The sequence below is a fragment of the Oryctolagus cuniculus genome, chromosome X (genome assembly GCF_051225735.1).
Source record: "Oryctolagus cuniculus isolate XC-2025 breed Fujian yellow rabbit chromosome X, ASM5122573v1, whole genome shotgun sequence".
NCBI lineage: Eukaryota > Metazoa > Chordata > Mammalia > Lagomorpha > Leporidae > Oryctolagus > Oryctolagus cuniculus.
Window position 1 is genome coordinate 102,743,243 of NC_142888.1, and position 10,661 is coordinate 102,753,903.

A 10,661-nucleotide genomic window follows, 5' to 3' on the forward strand; every position below is an offset into this window, starting at 1 on the left:
TAGGCATGGATTGGGCAGTAGTTTTGCTTTCTCCTTCTCATTACATATAGTTTCTAATGATGACTTATCATATCTATATTATGCCATATTTATTTAACCAAACCACTCTTACTAGTCATTTGGTTTTTTTTCCATTTTCATTTATATATTTGTTGTTTTATGTTTTCTTTTTTAATTGGGAGAGGCATAGTGTTCTCTCTGCTGGGTTACTCCCCAAATGACTGCAACAGCACTGTCTGGGGATGGAATGCAATCCAGATCTCCCCTGTGGGCATCAGGGACCCAATCACTTGAATCATCACTGCTGCCTCTAAGGTCTATATTAGGAGGAAGTTGGAGTCAGGAGCAAGAACCAAGAATTGAACTCAGGTACTCCGATGTGGAACATGTGTTTCTTTTTCTTTTCTGAAAGATTTATTTCTTTGAAAATCACAGTTACAGGGAGAGAGATTTTACATCTGCTTGTTCACTTCCCAAATGGCCAAAATGGCTGGGCTTAGGCCAGGCCACAGCCAAGAGAATGGAACTCCATCTGTGTTGCAATGGATTCATTTCTGGGAGGAGGAGCATGGTGAGGGCAAGAGGCGCAGAGTCACCACACAGACCCCAGGAGTCAGGTGAAAGCAGGCCTGAGGCAAGCAGCCTGCAGACTCGTTTATTTCAGTTGCTACAACAGCTTATATAGCCAAGGCAACCAATCCGGTCAAGGGGCAGTCTATGCCCTAACCAATCACACCCTGTTGCCAGGCAGTTTCTGAAACCATCCAATCACAGCCTGTTGCCAGGCAGCCTCCACTGTCATGTGGTTTCTGAAGCCATCCAATCACAGCCTTTTGCTAGGCAGACTCCATGTCATGTGGTTTCTGAAACCATCCAATCACAGCCTGTTGCCAGGCAGACTCTGTTGCCAGCGGCCATCTTGGCATGGCCTTCTCATTCCACCACATTTCCCCCTTTTCGTTTATTTTTGAGCAACGGGAGGCAAGATTCTTAGCCATACCATTGTTGACCCCGTTTCCATGTGGTCTTCATACGTGGCTGTGCCTGTCTTAGGTTACCCCCCAGGGGATCTTACCTGTTGTTGACTAACCAGCACTCAAATCTAGAGACCACAGGAGTGCTTGTTCAGATAGGGGTAGGAATGAGGAACAATGTTAATTAGGAATGGCTTGACTGCACACAGGCTGTGGGCCGTTTGAGTGGCTGACCAGAGCTAGTGGGTATAAAACAGTAATAGTAATGGATGTGGATATGGGCAGTTCCTCAGGGTAGGATGCTAGGGCAGGTGCATCTGCTAACAAGGCAGACTCTCAGTCCTGTTCAGCTGGTTCTGGTTGGCTGTCAGTTGCAGGCTTGATGTTTCTTGCTGTTACCCAAATGGGCTGTCCCGCATTCTCTGGAAAGACAGAAGCATACCCTTGACCCTTGGTTAGCAGAGGGTGTGGTCCCTTCCATTCTCCTGTCAGGGGGTCTTTCCACGTAACCATAGGGGCTGGGGTCTGGGATGGAAAAGATCCCCAGTGTTTATAAGCTGGGCTGACATTTTGGGAATCAAAACAAAGAAAACTGATAGTGAAAAGGACCTCGGTCAAAGCAAGCTGTGGGTCTGGGGGCATATGATTGTTTTCCTGTCTTTGTAAGAGATCTTTAATCGTCCTATGAGTTCTTTCAATGATTGCCTGTCCCTGTGGGTTGTATGGGATGCCTGTGGTAGACTGTATGTTCCAGGATTTCTGGAAGGAATTAAATTCCTGTGATGTATACGCTGGCCCGTTATCAGTCTTTATGGTCCAGGGGACACCAAGGACCAGCATGGCTGATTTAACCGCCTTTATCGCATTACTAGCCTTTTCTCTGAATTGGGCTGTTACAAATACAGCCTTTGAATAAGCATCTACCACCACATGGACAAACTTAAGTTTACCAAAGGAGTTAATGTGGGTGACATCCACTTGCCAGAGCTTATTAGGAGCAAGGCCTCGCGGGTTCACTCCTGATTGTTGCAGTGGGCCTAACGTGGTGAGGAGTGCACAATTCTTGCAAGAGTGCACTAGGTGTTTGCATTGGCTCATTGTTAGCTCTGGGAAAAGCAATTTTATGTTGCTTTCTGACACATGAAATTTTTGGTGTAGCATACGGGCTTGTTCTAGGTGTCCAATGGAAGCTGTGTTGCAGGAGATAAGATGATCAACCTTTTTGTTGCCTTGGTTAATAAAGCCAGGTAACCCAGTATATGATCTTACGTGTGAAATATACCATGGGTGTTCTGTTCTCAGTTAGCTCTTTAAGTGTTGTGAACATCTGATCAATTTGCTTATTGGTCAGGTTAAAGACTACAAAAGGGATCATCTTTGCTACCTGTACCGAGTATTTGCTGTCTGAAAATACATTTACCGGCCCATCCTGGCTAAGGAGTGGAACCTTGATTATTGCCCTTATTTCTCCCAATTGTACTGATCCCCCGTGGGATTCTACATGGATCTTATCTTTTTCTGTTGAGGATTTGATCACTATTCCAAATGGTAACTTGTTGGCATCCGTAAACACACACAGTTCCATGGGTATAGGTTGATTAGCAGGGAAAGCATGTTTTCGATAGTCTATTTCTAAGGTTTATAATGTCTGGAGTAGCCTGTCTGCTGGCAGGTGATTGTCAACCTGTCCTGGGAAATTTATCATTAATGTTTGAAAGAGCATGCTATTCTGCATCAATTTTGACACTTCTAATTGTGAAAGGGGTAGGACCACTATGTCTGGCTCTGTGTTAAATATCTTATTGGCATAATATCTTAACTTAAGTCCCATCATTAGGATGGCATCTACTTTGTTAACTATGCTCCAGGCTATATGCACCCAAAAAAGTGGTCCATGTTGTTGCCAAATAACTCCTAAGGGGGCCTTGAGGATAGATATGGTTATGGCAAATAGAGGCACCTGAGAGTCATATCTAAAGGTTTTTAAATTTGATAACTGGGTGTTGATCTTTTCTATAGTGGATTTGGCTGCTGGTGTCAAGGTGATTTTTGAAGAAGGGCTGTTCCCCTTAGTAAATCGAATAGTGGTCTAAGCTCTGCAGGTGTTAGGGGAAGGAAGGGCTTCAGCCAATTTATTTGGCCACATAGTTGCTGAAGTTCATTAAGTGAGTATTTATGCTTGACTTTTAGGTTTGGGCCCATTGGAGATATATGGGAGGAGATTTGATAACCCAAGAATTGAAAGGGAGGAAAATGTTGTACCTTTTCTGTGGCAATAGAGAAACCCAGGAATTGTAAATTTCTTACTGTCTCACTTAGGCCTTCATAGTTTCTGCATTCTTGTGAGCAAGAAAGATATCATCCACATAATGTATGACCAAGCACTGATCTTTAAGTGCGCTGGTCACATGAGAAATGTATCTTTGGCAAATGGCAGGGCTATTTTTCATGCCTTGTGGGAGTACTGTCCACTGGAATCTTTTTGCGGGGAGCTGGAAATTGGGCTCCCATACTGTAAAGGCGAAGTAGGCCTTATCCTGCTCTGTGATGGGAATGGAAAAGAAGCAATCTTTGAGATCAATGGTAACTATGTGGTATCCATTAGGAATGGCCCCTGGATGAGGAATGCCAGCCTGGAATGTTCCCATCCTTTTTATGATTTTGTTGATGGCTCTCAAATCCTGTAGTAGTGTATATTTTCCCTCTTTGGTAACATAAAAATGAGAGTGTTGTGAGGGCTAGTGGAGGGCTCCATGTGTTCCTTTTCCAATTGTTCCTGTACCAGTTCTCTAAGGATGCCAAGTTTGGGTTGTAATATTGCCCACTGCTCTACCCAGATGTTTCCTGTTTTTTTTTTTTTTTTCCCATTCAATGGGGATTGGGCCTGGCTTTTGTATGAGGTGAGCAGTGGCCCCTAGAATTGGGGGTGAATCTTACTTGTAGACTCTCCATTAAAGTTGTTGGCTTGTGGAGATTTGTGATCCGTAGTAAGGACTGCTTGCAGTTGTGAGAGCACATCTTTCCCCTATAAGGTTGTGGAAACCTCAGCAATTAGTGGAAAGATGGTTCCTGTATCTCCATTGTCATCTCGCCACGTTATAGGTGTGATGACCTGATCAGCCAATTTTAATCCAACGCCTTGGAGGTCGGGCCCCGGGCGCTGTCTTCCAATGTTGCATTTTTCTTGCATCCCTAGCTTTTAAGACAGTGGCATCTGCCCCCGTATCAATTAAACCCACAAAGGCAATGTCATCTAAGTATAGGGTCAATTTTGGCCTCAGATTGAAGATAGGCATCGACCAGTTAATGGTGGTGGGACTCCCTCTTACTTGCTGGGCTGAGGGCCACCCCGCTGGGAGTTTAAAGGCTTGGTCTTGCAATCTTTTGCTCAATGAAAGCCTTTCTTACATCTAGGACACAACCTTTTGGGCTTGCCCTGTCTGTCAGCATTTGCAAAGTTTTGCCCTAGGTGTCCTGTTTCCTGATATCCAAAAAACTGGAGGGTCATTAGACTTCCTTTTGTTCAGTTTGTTAATGGCCGCAGTTAGGGCTTGTATGGGTGTATCAGCAGGGTTTACCTCCTGTGTGGCTACTATTCATTTAGAAATGTCTTCATTACGGACTGGGGTGATTGCAGCTTTTGCCTCTTTGGTAGCACCTTCCCAAGGTAATTGTTTGACCAAATTGTCTTGATCGGGGCCAGGCGATAATCTTTTCTCGACTGTCTCCAAGACTCTGGCAAGGAAACTGGGGAACCATTCACCGGGGCCTTGAACTAGGTTTCTAAAGAGTTGACTATCATTAGGAGGATTTATATTTTTTTAAGGCTCTAAGTGCCAAATCTCTGACCTGATCAAAAATAGGCAACTACTCCAATGCGGGCCTGTTCATGAGGATATATGTAGGTGCTGTGGCTTTTAAGAATATCAAAGGTTACTGCTATTCCATAGGCAGCATTATTCCTCACCATAGTTTCAGCCTGTTCCTGATAGGAGGCTTTCCACTGTAAAAACTGTGGTCTCGACAAACATGCTTTGAGCAGTGTAACCCAGTCAAAATGAGTTTGAAGGTTCGCTGCCCATTGTATGTACACCTGTTCAAAGTAGGGAGAGTTGGGGCCTGACTCTTGAGAAGCCTTTTTTAGCATAGTAAGGTCATTTATGGGCATTAGAATCCAGGGCCTGAATTCTGCATCCACTCCTAAATTAACGGCAAATGTGCGGGTGGGATGGGATCTAGTAGCTGCCATGAGAGCCTGGGGTGTCTGGGAACTGCCACAAATGTGGGGATCCTCACTGGGTGCGGATGGGATGACCTCGCACGGGTTATTGCTTCGAGGTCCTCTAAGTTCATCCCACGGGTATGTGGGGGGTGGCTGACTAGTCATAGCTACCTTGTCTGCTGTCTTGTCATTTTCACCGTCAGAGCTCTCTCTCCCTAAGTCATCAACTGTTGTCTGTGAGACAGGGACCCAGAGTGTCAGGCTCTGATCACTCACAGATTCATTATGTTTGATAATCTGCGCGGGATTCTGAGAGGGGGTATCTTTCCCATGTCTGAGTGCTTAAGAGCAACATGGCATGCCAACTCTAGCCAAAGGGAAGACACACACAGCACTGCTGCCATAACAATGCAAATTCCTAGCACCTCAGTGGCTGATGGCATTATGCAGGGGCTTCCCTACATTAGACAGACAGTGGTGTATCAGATTGTACATATGTCCTGTGCTTAGTGGGGGACTTCCATGATTCGTTAGGTCAAGGTCGTATGCCCACACGGTGTCTCCGGAGCGTCACCTCTCTCTCTCGAGTGAGGGAAGATGACTTGGTTCCAAATTCTGGGATGATCAGTCCTTCATGGGAATTTGCCGGGCAAACCGAAAGTAAAAGGAGCTGAGAAGCAGTGTTACACTTTTGGGTGGTGTGTGCCTAACCTGGGATCACTTAGACCAAGGACAAGGACAAGGACAAGGAAAGGGGCTTAGGAGAGGGTCCTGTGCTCACCCTCACACAACTGAACAGCACACAAAACACTGAGGGGCCTTCTTGCCGAAATCCAGGGGGGGCCTTGCCATGTCCAACATGCTGTCTCGCTCTCAGTTACGTTGGTGTGCTAGATGTTGCAGTGGATTCATTTCTGGGAGGAGGAGCGTGGTGGAGGCAAGAGGCGCAGAGTCACCACACAGACCCCAGGAGTCAGGTGAAAGCAGGCCTAAGACAAGCAGCCTGCAGACTCATTTATTTCAGTTGCTACAACAGCTTATATAGCCAAGGCAGCCAATCCGGTCAAGGGGCAGTCTATGCCCTAACCAATCACACCCTGTTGCCAGGCAGTTTCTGAAGCCATCCAATCACAGCCTGTTGCCAGGCAGCCTCCACTGTTATGTGGTTTCTGAAACCATCCAATCACAGCCTTTTGCCAAGCAGACTCCATGTCATGTGGTTTCTGAAACCATCCAATCACAGCCTGTTGCCAGGCAGACTCTGTTGCCAGTGGCCATCTTGGCATGGCCTCCTCATTCTGCCACAGATCTGGGACTCCCACATGGGTGCAGGGGCCCAAGTACATGAAGTATCTTCTGCTGTTTTTCCCAGAGGCATTAGCTGGGAGCTGAATTGGAAGTGGAGCAGCCAGGACACAAGCTGGCTCTCTTAAAGGATGCTGGTATTTCAGCTGGTGACTTAGCCCACTATGTTACTACACCAACCCCATGGGGGTCTTAAATGACCACTAGGTTGGATGCCCACCTCTGGTTTTTATTTTCATTTTCCACCAGTAGATTATGAGAATACCTACGTCTCTTCATGCAGGACAACAAGCTAGACAATTTCCAAGAGAGAGGTAATAACTGATAGTGTCAAATTCATCAGTGGTCCAGTGAAATACTCGAATAGACTTCCCCTTTGGTTTTTTTTTAAGGATTTATTTATTTGAAAAGAAAAGTTACAGAGAAGCAGAGGCAGAGAGAGAAAGAGAGGTCTTCTATCAGCTGTTTCACTCCCCAAATGGCCGCAACGTCCAGAGCTGCACTGATCCAAGGCTGGAGGCCAGGAGCTTCTTCTGGGTCTCCTACATGGGTGCTGGGGCCCAAGGACTTGGCCATCTTCCACTGCTTTCCTAGACCATAGCAGAGAGCTGAATCGGAAGTGGAGCAGACGGGACTTGAACCAGCGGCCATATGGGATTCTGGCACTGCAAGTGATGGTTTTATCTGCTACAGCACAGCACCGCCCCCCGGCCTTGGGTTTTATAACATTTACAATCTTAAAAGAGTTCCATGTTAGCAGGAGTATAGAAACCGGAACTCAATGCATTGAATAGTGAATGGGAAATATGAAGTTAGATGCAAGCAAAAAAGCCTGATTGAAAGAGAAGAAGTTCAATTACAGATAGAAGGAAATATGGGGGTCAAGGGCATTCTCTTTTTGGATGAGAAATATTTGAATTCATAAACAGAAAGGAATGATTTAGTAGAGAGGTAGTGGTAGGCAATGAAGGACAAAGATGGAGCCAGTCTATAAGGAGATACGAGGTGATGAGAAAAGAAAATATGGAAAGGTTGATTTTGAATACAAGTATCATTATCTCTTTTTCTGTGGGTAGATGGAAGAAAGTGAAGATGAGCTTGGCTTAGATAGCTTATAAGTAGTAAGGGTACAAAGTTGAGTGTTATTGTCCTAGATAAATGAGGAGACAAGTCCTAGGATTGGGTAGTTGAAGTGGAATGGAATAAAAATCAATGGAATTAGGGCAGTAAACCTCTGATACAATTTGCATAGCTTTGTAAGATTTTTAACTGAGTGAGTTCACAAAACGGGAAAAAGAACCATTTTGCAAATTGTGAGTATACTTCAAGTCTTCTAGAATTACATTTATCTTTTCATTGGAAATAGTAATTCCCAGGTTTGTACCTGTTTGTAAAGAGACAGAACATCTGTGAGATTTGACCAAGTTGATGTGGCAACTGCATATTTTCTTACTTGAACCATTATTTAATTTGCTTTCCATAAAGTAATGTATGAAACAACCAGTTAAAGCAAAACTTAAAATTCACTGGAAAATAATGTAGGCTCAACATTTGACATCTAGATAACATGTTCTCAGAGGAATTTCCATAATGTGATTAACACATAGAAGCAAGTAATTTCCCTCATATTAGTTTCCTAGGTCCGCTATAACTAAGAACCACAAACTAGGTGGCTTAAGCAACAGAAATTTAATCTCAGAGTTGTGGAGGCTAGAATTGTGAAATCAAAGTGTGAGCAAGGTTGGTTCTTTGTGGGTGCTGTCAGGGAAGATGTGATCCATACCTTTTTCCTTGGTTTCTGGTTGGTCGTCTTTTTCTTGTGTCTCTTCTCCGAGATTTTCCCTCAGTATCTCTGTCTCTGTGTCCAAATTTCCTCTTTTTATAAGCATAACAATCATTTTGGATTAGAGCTCCGCCCACAATAAGGTCAAAATCATATGTGCTGCAGTTTAGAATTTTAACATGTACATGTGTGTGGGTGGGTATAATTCAACTCAACATTCTTAAATATGTTTTTCCCATAAAAACCTACTTAGACAATTGAATTTTATAATATTTAAGGCTACCAAAGCTCTTGGAACTCTTGTGTAGTATAAGTAATGAACAGGATTTAAATCTTAGCATTGGCAATTACTAGCTTTGTGATTTATTAGCAAGTTGCTTAGCCATTCTGTGACTATTTCCCTATGTATAATATGGGAATTTAAATTACTATAGACTATGCATGTTTTGAGTATTAAATGAAGTACTATATAAAAACACTTAAATATTAATATTGCAGACTATAAAATAATTTATTTAATTTTTTTTCTTACCAAGAAGTAAAAATACAGGCCAGTGTGGTGGTGTAGCAGATTAAGCTGCCACCTGCAATGCTGATATCCCAATATGGGTGCTGGTTTGAGTTCAGGCTGCTCCACTTCCAATCCAGCCCCCTGCTATTTTGCCTAGAAAAGCAGGGAAAGATGACCCAAGTGCTTGGGCCCCTGCCATACATAGGAGACCTAGATGAAACTTCTTACTCCTGGCTTTGGGCTGGCCCAACCCCTCCCTACCATTGTGGGCCATTTGGGAAGTGAATCAGCAGATGGTAGATTCTCTATCTCTCTCTCTCTCTCTCTCTCTCTCACACACACACACACACTCTCTCTCTCTCTTTTTCTCTGACTTTCAAATGGATAAATAAATCTTTAAAAACTTTCTTCCTAGTGAATGATAAGCAAATCTGTTTATATTCACGATGATTGTTTAAGAGATAAGAACATAGTGCTAAAGAACAGTCTCAAATTTGATTCAATCTAGGGTATTTAGCTTCATTGAATATCTCCATGGTTGAACCAATTAAGTGTCAGTAATAGATCAATTGGTATATATAATATCCATTGAATGTAGCAAAAGAACCAAAAGTTAAGTCATCTTCATTTTTTATAGTAATTTCATCTCTTAGTTTCCCTGTTTGACAAAGAAGAAAAGCATCCTTAATTTCTAAAGAAGAGAAAATGTAACTAACAACACATTAATTTGATTTCAGCAGCCAAAATTTTGGTTGAATGCACCACAATTTCTTTACAAGCACTGTCATGTAGCTGTGCTACCATGCCTTTTCTGACTGATCATCTTCCTATATTGTAATCATATTTTGAGGATCAAACTGCAGCTAAAAGCAGAGGGGTTTTTATTGTTGATGTAATAGGATTACTGTGTGCATATAGTAAATTGGAGCTTTTCATTATAAACACTATCATAATTGGTCATTTTAGCTATTGGTTTGGATAACTTGAATATAACCTATAATTTCCACAACTTGAAATCAATGGACTACATTTATTTTTAATTAGACAGATGCAAAAATAAAACATAGGAAAATGTGCAAATAAAAACAATAATTTAGTTTTAAGTACTGTATTAGTTATCTATTGCTGTGTAACAAATTACCCAGAATTTAGTAGTTGAAAGCAATTACCATTTACTATCTCACAGTTTCTGTGGATTAGGAATCTGGGTATGGTTTACTTGAGTTCCTTGTGCTTTAGGGTCTTTCACAAAGCTGCAATCAAGTTGTCAGCTGGTGTTGGGAACTCATCTGAAGTCTCCACTATGGAAGGATTCACTTCAAAGGTCACCTATGTAGTTGTTAGCAGGCGTGATAGAATAATGGTCCCTAAAGATATCTGTTCTAATTACTGGGACATGCAAATAACTTATGTTACATGACAAAGGAGAATTAAGGTTTTGGAATGAATTACGGGTGTTAATCAACTGATTTTAAAACTAGGAGATTATCCTGGATTATTTGTATGTGTCCTTGTAGGCCCAGGACTCAGTTTCTAGACAAGCAGATTCAGATTCCAACAGGTCTGAGAACAACTGAGAGCTGTTTATTGGCTTATACCTCCTTCAGTCACAGTGGCAGTGGAATATGCACAATAAACAGCCAGTAGCATGTGATGGCAATCAGGCCACAGGAGATATCCACCTTTGTGTCCATGGTGGTGGCTGGATACCCACACATAGAGACAGTTACAGTCATCCACACATCTACTTTCTCATGTCCACACCTATCTGCCAACATCCACATCTACAGCCACACATCTCCAGACAGCTGGATTTAACCATGCCCCCCAGTTGCTTACATGGGCTTACAGACAAAAATAGCCCAG